This window comes from Felis catus, chromosome D1 (genome assembly GCF_018350175.1).
Source record: "Felis catus isolate Fca126 chromosome D1, F.catus_Fca126_mat1.0, whole genome shotgun sequence".
NCBI classification, from domain to species: Eukaryota; Metazoa; Chordata; class Mammalia; order Carnivora; family Felidae; genus Felis; species Felis catus.
Window position 1 is genome coordinate 105,156,664 of NC_058377.1, and position 1,717 is coordinate 105,158,380.

Here is a 1,717-nt window from a genome sequence, read left to right on the forward strand (position 1 = left end):
CCCCGGGATCACTCCCCAGGTCAGTGACTCTCCCCCAGATATTTATCTCTAAGTCTGCCCTTGGGGGAACCCAAACCAAAACAGGGTAATCACAGCGCCCTACCATATACTGTCTCTAAAACTACAATGGAAGAATCCAACCAAGTGTGATGTGAAGAGACAAAACCCAGACTGGGAGTCAGAGAAATGGGGCTCTCCTCCCAGCTCAGACCTCATACTCTTGCACAACCTTAGGACACTTCTCCGGGCCTCTGTGGTCCCAGCTGTGAATGGGGAGCGGGGGTCCAGATAAGCATTATTTATACGTGGACCACCTCGGGGAGGACGTTTACAGCTATCCTCCCGCCCTTTGGTTTTTTTAAACATTCAAAATAAATACAATTTACTTGAGCTCTGTGGAGAGGGAAACTGGGATTAACACTCAAGTTGCACACTTTATTGAATAACCATGAGAAACTTGGCACTGACTTCTAGCCATTACCGATAGCCGGGTTGTTCGAGAAGGGGCAGTGTGGAGGCAGCCAGCCTTCGACACTTTCATCCTGAAATTAGATCCTGGGGGGCAGGGGCGGGGGTGCTTCGTAAAGTGGGTGGGCCGCACCAAGTCACAAGTGCAAACCACAGAGGCCTGAGCCTGCCATTGTCACAGCTCCGAGCGGCGGGAGTGTTACGATTCCCCATTAGACAGACCCAGGAGCCGGACCTAAGGTCCCTGGGCTAGTCACAGCCGAGCAGGGCATCCCAGACCTCACTCCTCACCACATGCCTATGTCTTACTGGATAAAACGGTCTCTAAATCCTTTGCATCTCTGAGTCTCGGGTTTCCACGCTCCCAGCTAGAAATTCACGATTCCTGCCACCACACTGGGATTAGGACCTCACTGATACACTCATGTCTAGGTGGGTACCCCAGACGGACGCTCCCCCCCCGCCCCCCCCCGCGCCGGGAAGTGTGCTGGGCAGCAGGTCAGAGGGCAGCTGGGGGTGGGGGTGAGGGCTGGGCAAATGTGATGGGAGCTGCAGAATAAACAGGTTTCAGTGGTGGCAAGCTGGTGACTGGGTCCTCTCCATCTGTCGCACACACTGGGCTGCACCCGCCCAAATCCTCCCCTTCGGGACTGAAGATTTATTCTCCCAGCTGCGGGCTGCCGGGAAGGTTGTTAGCTAATAGCTCTCGGCCATCAGCCCTCCCTGGGCTGAAGGGAGCTGCCTGGCCAAGGTCGCGCCCCTTTCCTGGGTCAACACGGGGGCCACAAAGCCCTGGCCCTGGGCCCCAATTCAGGACAACTCTGAAGGGCCATCCTAGCCTCAGAGGGGGTTGGCTGAGGCCTCGGGGCTTCCCCCTCCTGGCTGCCCTCCCTGCCTCCCGCCCCTCAGGTGCCATTGCTGAGAGGGTGCCCTAGGGAAACCAACCCCTGCTCCTGTTTAATTCCAGAGGCTCCCACCCAGGGAAACCAACCTACGACGGCTCCTCCTCTGTCCGTCTTTTCCCTTTCCAGTGTAGGAGCCCTCCCAGCACCGAAGTCAGCAGGTGCTTACACGAGACCCCCCCCCCCCCCCGCCCCGGTTCAGCTCAGGTTTTTTGTTTTTTTTTTTTCCCCAAGCCGGGGCGTGGGGCGGGGTGGAGGTGGGGTGTTACTTTCCCACCGGTGGGCTCGGAGTGACATTTCCCCACCTTTCCAAAGGCGAGAAGTGAAGGAGCAGGGCAGCTGGCGGC